The sequence below is a fragment of the Pinus tabuliformis genome, chromosome 7, assembly GCF_031772625.1.
Source record: "Pinus tabuliformis cultivar Carrire ecotype Pingquan chromosome 7, CPIR1, whole genome shotgun sequence".
NCBI lineage: Eukaryota > Viridiplantae > Streptophyta > Pinopsida > Pinales > Pinaceae > Pinus > Pinus tabuliformis.
The window spans coordinates 25,151,167-25,163,981 of NC_142293.1; the positions used below are offsets into that span (position 1 = coordinate 25,151,167).

General features: G+C 41.8%; 1 pseudogene; it reads right to left on the reverse strand.

The window, feature by feature from the left end:
- Nucleotides 1-12,815, reverse strand: part of LOC149244938 (glutathione gamma-glutamylcysteinyltransferase 1-like) — a 79,702-nt pseudogene that overhangs the window by 42,169 nt on the left and 24,718 nt on the right.

A 12,815-nucleotide genomic window follows, 5' to 3' on the forward strand; every position in this document is an offset into this window, starting at 1 on the left:
TCAACTCGCAAAGTTAAATGGTGAACCTTTTCTGGGAAGGGTGAATGGAAGCCATTTGAAGCCATAAATAGGAGACTCAGCTCAATGACTACATGACGACAGGACAAACTTAGTGCTCCAGAAAGTTGCAAGGGAGCGCAGGACTATAAATTACACTGCTTGATTTTTGGGACTACGCAACAGGGGGGCTATGTGAAAAAGGGTGATGTCACAGTACCAGAAGCTGCATGAAGGGAGTTGTGCTATGGAGGGAGATACCACGCAACACAACCAAAAAGTGACCATTAGAGTCACTATCCTTGATTTGACAACCAGGAGACGATTCATAGGAGTGGGTGGGAGGCATTTAAGGCTGAAATATTTGGATATCTGCCGCCAAATCAGCATTAATGGAAGGATTTTGGAGGGAAGGGTCAGATTTGAATTTGAATTATCCTATAAATTACACATGTCAGTCTAGCAAAGAACACTTTTCACCCTTAGAGTTTTTAAGCTGTGTTGTTTTTCGCTTATGAATCATAAGTTCTTTGAATATTTGGTCACAAACCCTGAATTCGATTAGTTTCCCAAGTTAACTCAGAAAATCATTTGCGACACCATGTCAGGACCAGGCCCCACTGAGATTACATGTACTAGAGGAACTATCACCTCTGAAGGAGCTGCTCTAGAGGTTGTGAGTAGGGAGGCTCTGGCTCCTATGCCTACGACACCAAGGTTGCATAGGCTGAAGCCTACACCTGTGTAAGAGAACCAAAAGCTAAAGAAAGATATGAAGAAGAGGTCGGTGCCAGTGCGTGAGTTTCCTAGGAGGCATTCTGCTGCCTAGATGTAGAAGAAGGATAAGCAACCTAAGAAGGTTGTGTATTTAGAGGCTGAAGAAGGCACTGAAGATATAGATGCTGAGGGAGTGGAACCCATCACCAAGTTGTCGTAATATATCCCTCTACGTAAAGGGAAGGCAAAGGTCACCAAGGACCCCAACTTGGAGAAATTCATCATTCACATGCCCCTATTGCCAGAAACGATAACCTTCGAAGGTCCGCACATGGCGCGGGTCCCTCTATTAAAGATGGAAGATTGGGACCTAGCTGACCATGATAGGTTCCCCTAACTCATGAGAGAGAACTATATGAGATGAGTATATTACAAAGACTCAGGTTTCACTGAGTTGGAGTTAGTTGAATGGATCCATGGAGTAGAGCAATCAGGGTTGTTGAACCTACTGTGGGTGCCCCACTACCACCTGTATACGGTAGCTGCTTACTCTGGTGCACAATGGGTGCTTATGGCTTGGTACGCCTATCCCCATCATGGATATGCTTATCCACAGGATCATGCACCTACCGCATTGTTATAGGGAAAAGTGTCTATGCAGAACTGCTAATCCCACTAAGGCTAGTGGCTACCTTAGAAACAAACAAAGTAAAGACTACTTTTGTTTTCCTTTATGAGAGATAGATGAGAGAAGAATAAAGGAGACCAACCTTTGTCGTGTGCTTGTCTCCTTACTCGATTCCTATCTCTTCTGATAGTCCTTTGCTACTTGCTTCCTTGTATAACCAGCTTCATAGGGTACCTGTAGAATCAAAGCAGCAAAATAATATACAAGAACATGGATCTATTATCATAAACAATCTAGGATCAGATGTAAATTGACCATACAAATGCATAAAACATAAATCACACAAGAGTATGAAGGAAAACTTGAATAGATTTATTGATAATCAAGAAAGAGCCAAGAGAGTTACAACCATTTGTTCTGACCCAACATCGTCCTCTCAGCAAGAAGAAGCCCTTCTTCACCTCATGAAAAGCTTAGATCACCCAACACTATGATCTCACACCAATAAACCAACAACAATTCCTTACAAGATGCAAAATTCTAGCCTCTGGATCTCTGAGATGAGGGATCCATATATAGATATCTATAAGGGAGATGATTCAGCTTGTAATTTGATTAGTGTCTTCCCTCTGATAGTTCTTGCTTCCACTTGTAGATTGATGATCTCTTACTCATCCCTGGTCGAATTCAGAGAGGCAAGTGTCACGGGAGAAGTTTCTGGAAGATTCCATGCCTTTCCACCTCGCGGATTGACACTGCCATTTGTCTCTTCTTGCCCATCGCACCCCATAGAAGGGCTTTTTGAAATGCAACGCACCCACTGAGTGTACTTAGGTGAGATGAAATGCACTTTGCCTATGGAGCAGGTGAAATGATCCTGTTTTGACCAGTTCTGAGTAGTTTTTCATGGAGAACTTCTAGGAGAAGCTGTAATCAGTTGACCTTGTTCCTTTAGGGGTTGGAACAACACTTTTAGGGACTTAGGAGCCCTTGGTTTATGGAAAATTTATGTTTGGGGTTGCAGTGCCCAAAAATGTCTATAACAGTTGCCCCCTAAAGCATGAGGTTGTTAATCTTTTTTGATGTCGGGTGAAATGCTTTATCATGAGGATCCGAAGTTCTTTCAAGCTAGGAGGAGACCTGTAATAAGATACAATACAATACATTATCTTCATAATATTTTCATGTTCTAGCTAAGGCAGGCATTCCCATTCTCAGCTTTATAAATTCATTTTCATGTACATAGGATAGACAATCGTCTGAGTGTAGACTGATGATTCTGGAGGAACCATCATCCGATAGATTGGATGATTATCTGTGCAGCAATGATGTACATTTGATGTCTTTATTTTCCTGAATATATATCGCAGCCCAGATGGATGAAACTAGATCCGGGGTCTTCAATCTCGTTTGATCTTCACTCAAAGTACAAGTTGATCCATGTGAGAGATGTTCTGGAGTCGAACATGGAAATACATCGCCTGATTACCAGCCAATGATGTAAGTTGTTAACAGGCGCGAGAGGAATCACCGATAATGATGATGACCCTCAAGGTACTACAGTACAATTCACGTGGTGTGAATAAGGGACTTGGCGTCGAATACCACACAAAATCTTTCGGTCGAAGGCCAATGATGTAAACTTGTCGCCGGAAGTGAGAAACTTGCCATTGAGGCATGCAAGCTTCAAAGTACTGAAAGGGTTGTTCCTAGATCAACTTCTTGGATAATGAGCTGATGTCGACAAGAAGCGATCTGTCATAGGAGGGCCTTAGTGAATCCCACATCAATGACATGGAATGGAGCAAATTATATTAATGGAGGTGAAAACGATCTGGTGATATAAGGTTCAGGGTGGCGATCATGAAAGAAGATGTATTATAGTGGGTGAGACACAGGTGAATTCTCTGAATGACTTCTCTTGAACATATCGGCGACACTAACATGATGGATTGGTAGCATTAACCCCATATGTGGATGGTGTGATGTGACCATGGTGATGTGACTAGTGAATGAAACAACCCAACCCGACTTGGATGCAGAGCGAAAGTGTCATGTTCAAGAGCGACTTGCTAACAACAAAGTTTCTTCAAGTTTTCTTCCCAATTTTTCCCCAGTCATTGCTGACCAGTACCTCTTTATTTTCGTCAAGCTTGAGGAGGATAACATATGCTTGTTCTATAATTTTCCCTTCGGTCAAACCCATCGCTATGTTTTAACGAGCCTAGCGATAGTGAAACTTGTTCTTGTCTGCTATGGACAAGTTTGTTGCTATTTAGGTTTTAACGAGTTTAACGATAAAGATAACTCGGTCCTTTTCAATTTTAGAGAGTCGGAAAGGAACGTAAAGGAAACTCCAAAAATCCTTTTTCGTCATCTAATCCCTTAAGTCCGAAAAAGTATAAAACAATACAGAAGGGATGAATTTTTGATACTTTTAACGAGCCGAACAAAACAAGTGCTCGATCTTTTTGTGTAATAATCCTCGGGTCCAAAAAGATTAAAATCTAGAGGAGGGATAGCACTTCCGATCCCTTTAACGAGCTGGAGAGGCCAATGGCTTGGCAATCTTTTCATATTTTACGAGTCAGTTGAAAAGAGCTTAAAGGAGACTCGTTTTTGAGGAACGAGTGATAAGATTGGGTAGCAGCTAATTCCAGGTAAGGTTTGGAATTTTCCAATCACGACAGTGTTACAAGGATGGCTAATAGGATCACTCTTCGCAACTGTTCCTCAAAAGGGGTAAACAATCAAATGGAGGTGAATGATCAGCCAATACAGAGTGGAGGTGATGATGAGAACACGACCAAGGCTTTAAAGGATGAAGTACTACATATACGATGGTTATTTACCGGAAATTAGTTCATTTTTTAATGAGCTTAAACACGGGGAGAAACGTTTGCTCATGACTTATGTTTATTTTTTAACGAGCTTGAACTATGTGCTAAAAATGCTTGATATATCCAGTCGTATAATAAGAATGTCTCATTTAAAAACGGCAAATTTTCAAATCTTTGCCCCACATCCTTTCTTTATGCAAGTTAGGAAACGACCAATCCAAAAAAAAAAAGATAAATGATCGCTCTTTGCTTGCATGCCAAAAGGTTTGCATGCACCCAGGTATAAAATAGAGTTTCAAGGTCACCTTTTATTCTACCGACAAAACATTTGTTTTATCGGGAAAGGTTTACCTCTTTCAGGTTACCAAAGATTGTTCTATTCGTACCACAAACAAAACACTTCTTTGGTGATGTCTACCATAATAGACAAAGGTGAGTGGCGCAGACGCCTCCACCCACATAACTTTGACGAGGGAATCTTATTCCAACCTAATCCCATTTTCCTAAACGGAAGGGTGTGTCAGACTAGTCATATATCCCTCGCGGAAACCTACCCTATACCTGAAGTTTTCTTGCCGAAGCAGACCAGGGTGCATGCCCCATGGGTTTCAGTCATGTCCCCCGAATCACTCGTGCTCATCAGGAGGATGGACTGGGGATTGATGAGACATTCCTTGCGTGAAAAGACCATTCAGGGATGGTATATGACTATTTTCTATGCGTGAACCGGGGAATGAAAGCTGGTCTACAAGCTTGACCACTCTTCCTTCGTGCGGAAAACACATTACTCTAAAGAGTGAGGAGATAATCGCTCCCATGCAATAAATATAGTCTCGTCCAAGGAGTAGATTATAATCCAGGGGTCCTTGGACTACCATTACGTTCATTTGAACAGTTTTCCCTCTCAATGTTATGGGCACATTGGGAAGGATCCCTAATGGTCGACTGGTTCCTTTGTCAAAGCCTATTAGATTTCTCATCTCAGGCAAAAGCGATGGCGAACCAAGCGCTTTCCAAGCAGTCGAGGAAAGGATACTCACAGAAGCCCCTTCATCTATGATGGTACTGGCCATGACCATTTTGTATATTTGAGTAATGATTCGAAATGGTACACTAGCCGATAAACGGGGCTTGCCTAGTTGATTCCAATCGAAGGAAACAACTAGGTTGCTTGGAGGTGGGACCGAATAGACGTCCGGGTACGACTCTGACGAACTTCCTTCCTATGGTAAAGGAATGGGTAAATTGCGCCCATGTTCATCGGAGTCCGCGTTTACAAAAAGAATTTGGACGGTGTCATCCTTGTTCTCTTCGGTGACTATATCATCTGAAGACGGAACCTCTGAAGGCAAGACCGGGTCAACTGTCGTCTCGACCTTTTGACTTTCGTCTGGTATGGGTTCAGATGGTTTATCTTCAATGATAGACGCTTCGGCTGACCACCTGAGCGGGTCAGCTGGATTTTCAACTAGTGACGGACTTGGCAAGAGTTTCTTATATCCAGGACGAAGTCGTAACGGTGAAACCGGACGATCATCCAAAACTATTTTAGCCTCGTCTAAGAAGGGACTATGGTGGACGGCGTGATCGCCTTCACACAGTTTACAAGGAAATTTGCACTTTCCTTTTTGTCCAGGGGCTTTACTTTCACTAGTCGACGGTGTGTTTTCAACATGATCATCAGAGGTTGATGACACCGAGTTGTGCAAACGAGGAGACCAGTCCCTTAAGATCCGAGGGATGCAGGGACAATCTCTATGATAGTGGTCTCCTTTTCAAATGACACATGGCAATTTAGGCCTGGTCGGTGCAGTGTGTGGATTTTCGCTAGACGACCCTTGGTTGCCCCTTTTCGCCTTTGGATCCTTCTTCTTCTTCTCTTTCTTCTTCTTTTCCTTCTTCTTCTTAGGTACTTGATTTTTGGCTTTATCAACCTCATCAAGCGAAGAGGAAGGAGGAGAGGAAGAATTGGATGAAGTAGAGGGTTGTGGGGTAACTCTGGAATTGTCTAGTTGTTGACTCGATTGTTCAGGAATTGTGGTATTCTGAATGACGGAGGTTGAGAAAAGCCATACGGGCAAGCCGATTGTCAATCCTGGAAGTGCCAATGTGGCCATATGGGGTGCACCAACATCTCCCCAAGAGGAGAAGGGACTAGGATTTCCTCCAAGGGGAACTCCTTGGTTGGTGGACTCCATTTTCTCAACCTAAGACCAACGTAGGAAAAGGGATGGTTATTCCATTTAAAATAAATTTTAGATGCTTTGACACAACTTGTTTTTCAATTTTAAAGACTCGAGAAAAAACAAAAGATGACTCTAGTCGCCTTCCATTTTTAATGAGCCTGAAGTGACAAGTGCTCAGATGGACCTTTTTCGTTAAGGAGTCTGAAAAGGAATGAAAGGGACTACTCTAGAAATCTAGGCAGAGGGATTACCAAACCAATCGCAAAACTGCAGAATACTTTTTACGGTACGACAGTCAATCTTCCCAAATGCTGTATTCAGTGAATTGCGATCTATAGGGCGGCAGGCACAGCTTCCTATGGATAAAGGATTAATCCTATTGTGGTCTCCCAAAATATACTCGACGGTACGTGGGAGCACAAGTCCGTACTGGCACTTATCGTCTCAAAGTGGAGGAATCACCCAACCAACAGTGAGGACAATAGTTACCAGGCTCTACGACGCTGGAATACGTCTCTAGCCTAGACTTCTAGATGTTGTGCGTTAGGTTCCAAAGCGTTGTTAGATTCATTAAATTTATTTTAAGTTGATCTTGCTTAAGAAATTTGCCTTTCAGGTTCACCGCGTGATGTAGATGTACAATTCCTAAAATGCAATCTAAGATGATAAACAGTCTTTTTATCTTCTTTGTGCAATGAAAATCCTAGCTACTAAGGAAAGAAAGACAGAATTCTTTCAACAAAGAGCAAAGAGCACACACTATATGCACTGTCCTAAATCAGACCAATCGAATAGTCTAAATGCAAATGAACATGCATGTATTTGTTTTTAGCCTTCTTAATATGTGAATGATAAAAAGAAAGCTAATGCACAAATCTAAATTACTTTTCAAAGCAACAATTACTAACAAGTTTCTTTTTCAAAAATCAAAATGAAGACAATGACAACACTTTGTGATTTGGAAATGAAAACTTGCTTTCGACACTAGGAAAAACTACTAATTCAGACCAAATACAATAGTAACAGGGTAATCAACTATCAAGAGCAATCAGACTCTCTTCTATGACTGAAAACGACACTTGTGACACTTTCAAATCAAGAAACGACAGTACAATTACGTTACTTCTTTGTAATGGAGAACTGAAAATGACTCAACAAACACATAAAAACATTTACAGTTCTTTGCACAATGGAGGCGGAATAATCAACAAGGAAAGGGGGTTCAAACAGAGGTGTACTGACTACAGGCAGCAAAATTATTGAATAGATTTGAAAAGAGTGAACACAAAAACCAAAATTTGTGAACAATGCCTAGTCTGATCAGCGCACCTGTAACACAGTTAATTTGAAATGCAGCGCACCTACTACACTCGGGAAGTGCGCTGAATTTGAGATTCAAAGAACAGACAGTGCGTTGGGCCAGGGACGAGACTTTGCTTGGGTTCCGGGTCAAACTTTGCAGTTCAGTTCAGGGATTTTGGCCGAGCAAGTGGTAATCAGTAAATCAATCACAGGGGTAGATCCAAGGAGGTTACTAGAGCCACCACAAGGGCAATTAGAGAGTTTGTAAATCAGTTGTTTAATTCATAAACAAAACCCGGAGATTGACTGAAGTGGCATTTATCTACTTTGCATTTGCAGAGCAAATGCAGTTCGAAGGCTACCTGGCTCAACTTCAGGCTCCGTCTGTAAGTTTATAAAGTAAACAAATGTAGATAAACAAACAACCTAGTCGCTCCCCAGTGGAGTCACCATTTTGTTAGAGGGAAAAGTGTCTATACAGAACTGCTAATCCCACTAAGGCTAGTGGATACGTTAGAAACAAACAAAGTAAAGACTACTTTCGTTTTCCTTTATGAGAGATAGATGAGAGAAGAATAAAGGAGACCAACCTCTGTATTGCGCTTGTCTCCTTACTCGATTCCTCTCTCTTCTGATAGTCCTCTGCTACTTGCTTCCTTGTATACCCAGCTTCATAGAGTACCTGTAGAATCAAAGCAGCACAATACTATACAAGAACATGGATCTATTATCATAAACAATCTAGGATCAGATGTAAATTGACCATACAAATGCATAAAACATAAATCACACAAGAGTATGGAGGAAAACTTGAATAGCTTTATTGATAATCAAGAAAGAGCCAAGAGAGTTACAACCAGTTGTTCTGACCCAGCATCATCCTCTCAGCAAGAAGAAGCCCTTCTTCACCTCATGACAAGCTTAGATCACCCAACACTATGATCTCACACCAATAAACCAACAACAATTCCTTACAAGATGCAAAATTCCAGCCTCTGGATCTCTGAGATGAGGGATCCATATATAGATATCTGTAAGGGAGATGAGTCAGCTTGTAATTTGATTAGTGTCTTCCCTCTGATAGTTCTTGCTTCCACTTGGAGATTGATGATCTCTTACTCATCCCTGGTCGAATTCAGAGAGGCAAGTGTCACAGGAGAAGTTTCTGGAAGATTCCATGCTTTTCCACCTCGCGGATTGACACTGCCATTTGTCTCTTCTCGCCCATCGCACCCCATAGAAGGGCTTTTTGAAATGCAACGCACCCACTGAGTGTACTTAGGTGAGATGCAGCGCACTTTGCCTATGGAGCAGGTGAAATAATCTTGTTTTGACCAGTTCTGAGTAGTTTTTCATGGAGAACTTTTGGGAGAAGCTGTAAGTAGTTGACCTTGTTCCTTTAGGGGTTGGAACAACACTTTTAAGGACTTAGGAGCCCTTGGTTTATGGACATTTTATGTTTGGGGTTGCAGTACCCAAAAATGTCTATAACACGCATGAGGGTTTGAATCCATCTGAGGAGTTTGGCAGAAAGACAAGTGAGAGAGACTTGGTGGAAAGGATGAAAAAGAAACTTGAGCTTATCAAGAAACCGCGTGACTATTCCATCACATCCATCAACGATCTCACAGTGAAGATTTCTACTCAGATACTAGCCGACAAAGTTATGAGGAAGTGCCTCATGGACGAGGTTCTAGTGCCTATGATCTCATTAGCTGCACAATGCGTGAAGGGCATGGAGTTTAAGTGGTCATGCTATTTATGTAGTGATTTCCTTGTGAATTTTCGTGAGACCCAAGATGAGAGAAAGACCTTCCACTACGCATGGCTGCTACTCTCCATTCTACTGGTTGCATGGGATCTCCTAGAGGACAACCAATTTCCTCCATTGCATGTAGGGTTACTGGAGGCTGAATAGTTTACCTCGCTCTAGGCCACAAAGGACCCCGCGTAGGTCATAGAAATGAATATTTTCTGGGTATTGATGGATTCAAGCTTTCGCATGGCAATGAACCTATGCCCAAGGTTGTCCCTAGTCTTGTATGAATAGCTCTCGCAATATGTTTATTTCAAGGCAGAATTCCACTACGTTTACATCCAAGCTTGGAAGGACCCACAGAAGAAGTGGTTCGATCTGTCTTATCTTGTCACTGATGATGCCATATAGAAAGTGATCAAGCACTGGCCAGCAGATTGGCATACTCCATCTAACTTGGCCATTGGTACCAGCAAAGTGTTACAGGGAAACGTGTCTATACAAAACTGCTTATCCCACTAAGGTGTGATAGCTACCTTAGAAACAAACAAAGTAAAGCTACTTTCATTTTTCCTTTATGAAGTATAGATGAGAGAAGAACATAGAAGACTAACCTCTGTCTTGCGCTAATCTCCTAGTTCGATTCCTCTCTCTCTTGATAGTCTTTCGCTACTTGCTCCCTTACACGCCCAGCTTCACAGAGTACCTGTAAGATCACAGTAGCATAGCACTATACAAGAACATGGATCTATAATCATAAACATTCTAGGATCAGATGTAGATTGACCATACAAATGAAGAAAACATAAATGACACAAGAGTGGAGGAAAACTTCAATAGATTTTATTGATAAACAAGAAAGAGCCAAGGGAGTTACAACCAGTTTTTCTGACCCAGCATCATCCTCTCAGCAAGGAAGCCCCTCTTCACCTCATACAAATCTTAGATCACCCAACAATCTGATGTTGTCTCAAGAAACCAACAACAATTCCTTACAATATGCAAAATTCCAGCCTCCGGATCTCTGGGATGAGGGATCCATATATAGATATCTATAAGGGAGATGAGTCAGCTTGTGATTATATTAGTGTCTTCCCTCTGATAGTTCTTGCTTCCACTTGGAGATTGATGATCTCTTACTCATCCTTGGTCGAATTCAGAGAGGCAAGTGTCATAGGAGAAGTTTCTGGAAGATTCCATGCCTCTCCACCTCGTGAAATGACACTGCCATTTGTCACTTCTCACCCATCGCACCCCATAGAAGGGATTTTTGAAATGCAACGCACCTAGCCAGTGTATTTAGGTGAGATGCAACGCACTTTGCCTATGGAGTAGCTGAAATGATCCTGCTTTGACCAATTCTGAGTAGTTTTTCATGGAGAACTTCTAGGAGAAGCTGTAATCAGTTGACCTTGTTCCTTTAGGGGTTAGAACAACACTTTTAGGGACTTAGGAGCCCTTGGTTTATGGAAATTTTATGCTTGGGGTTGCAGTGCCCAAAAATGTCTATAACAGTTGCCCCCTAAAGCATGAGGTCGTTAATCTTTTGATGTCGGGTGAAATGCTTTATTATGAGGATCTGAAGTTCTTTCAAGCTGGGAGGAGACCTGTAATAAGACACAATACAATACATTATCTTCATAATATTTTCATGATCTAGCTGAGGCGGGCATTCCCATGCTCAACTTTATAAATTCATTTTCATGTACATAGGACAGACAATCGTCTGCGTGTAGACTGATGATTCTGGTAGAGTCATCATCCCTTTGATTGGATGATTATCTGTGCCGCAATGATGTACATTTGATGTTTTTATTTCCCTGAATATATATCGTAGCCTGGATGGATGAAACTAGATCCGGGGTCTTCAATCTCGTTCGATCTTCACTCGAAGTACAAGTCTATCCATGTGAGAGATGTTCTGGAGTCGAACATGGAAAGACATCGCCTGATTACCAACCAATGATGTAAGCTGTTAACAGGCGCGAGAGGAATCACCGATAATGATAATGACCCTCAAGGTACTGCAGTACAATTCACGTGGTGTGAATAAAGGACTTGGCGTCGAACACCACACAAAATCTTTCGGTCGAAGGCCATTGATGTAAACCTGTCGCCGGAAGTGAGAAACTTGCCATTGAGGCATGCAAGCTTCAAAGTACTAAACGGGGTGTTCCTAGATCGGCTTCTTGGATAATGAGATGATGTCGACAAGAAGCGATCCATCACAGGAGGGCCTTAATGAATCCCACATCAATGACATGGAACGGAGCAAATGATTTTAATGGATGTGAAAACGATCTGATGACATAAGGTTCAGGGTGGCGGTCATGAAAGAATGGAGTATAAATGTATTGTAGCGGGTGAGACACAGGTGAATTCTCTGAATGACTTCTCTTGAACATATCGGCGACACTGACGTGATGGATTGGTAACATTAACCCAAATGTGGATGGTGTGATGGGACCATGGTGATGTGACCAGTGAATGAAACAACCTAACCCGACTTGGATGCGGAGTGAAAGTGTCATGTTCAAGAGCGACTTGCTACCAACAAAGTTTCTTCAAGTTTTCTTCCCAATTTTTCCCCAGTCATTGCTGACCAGTACCTCTTTATTTTTGTCAAGCTTGAGGAGGATAACATATGCTCGTTCTATAATTTTCCCTTTGGGCAAACCCATCGCTATGTTTTAACAAGCCTAGCGATAGTGAAACTCATTCTTGTCTGCTATGGACAAGTTCGTCGCTATTAAGTTTTAACAAGTTTAACGACAAAGATAACTCGATCCTTTTCAATTTTAGAGAGTCTGAAAAGGAATGTAAAGGAAACTCCAAAATTCCTCTTTCGTCATATAATCGCTTAAGTCCCAAAAAGTATAAAACAATACAGAAGGGATGAATTTTTGATACTTTTAACAAGCCGAACAAAACAAGCGCTCGATCTTTTTGTGTAATAATCCCTCAGGTCCAAAAAGATTAAAATTTGGAGGAGGGATAGCACTTCCGGTCCCTTTAACGAGCTGGAGAGGCCAATGGCTTGGCGATCGTTTCATATTTTACGAGTCAGTTGAAAAGAGCTTAAAGGAGACTCGTCTTTTGAGGAACGAGTGATAAAATTGGGTAGCAGCTGATTCCACGTAAGGTTTGGAATGTTCCAATCACGACAATGGTACAAGGATGGCTAGTGAGATCACTCTTCGCAGCTGTTCCTCAAAAGGGGTAAACAATCAAATGGAGGTGAATGATCAGCCAATACAGAGTGGAGGTGATGATGAGAACACGACCAAGGCTTTTAAAGGCTGAAGTACTACATTCACGATGGTTATTTACCGGGAAATAGTTCATTTTTTAATGAGCTTAAACACGGGGAGAAACATTTGCTCATGGCT